Here is a 389-nt window from a genome sequence, read left to right on the forward strand (position 1 = left end):
TTATATATATTGAATCTTACCATAGAATATATATATATATATATATAGATACACACACACACTTATGTACATATGTATACATACACAAGAGTTGTGCTAAAAGTAATGCAAACAAATATAACTTTTATATTAACTGATATAGTTGTTGAATTTCAAATGGTAAAGTCACACTTCCTCTGTAGTAACTTACAACTCTCCTACCTGTTATTCATTGCATACAAATAATGGGTTCCAGGCAGTAGCAACATGCTGTCATTCAAGTTCTTGATGAAGGAGGGATGCAGGCTGTCAGGCATTCGCTGACGGCTACAGGTTGTTTACAGAGGAGATTCCAATTACAAGAACAATGTATGCATATGGATAAAGTTGGCAGCTCTGTCAACTTGTGT

This window comes from Octopus bimaculoides, chromosome 2 (assembly GCF_001194135.2).
Source record: "Octopus bimaculoides isolate UCB-OBI-ISO-001 chromosome 2, ASM119413v2, whole genome shotgun sequence".
NCBI lineage: Eukaryota > Metazoa > Mollusca > Cephalopoda > Octopoda > Octopodidae > Octopus > Octopus bimaculoides.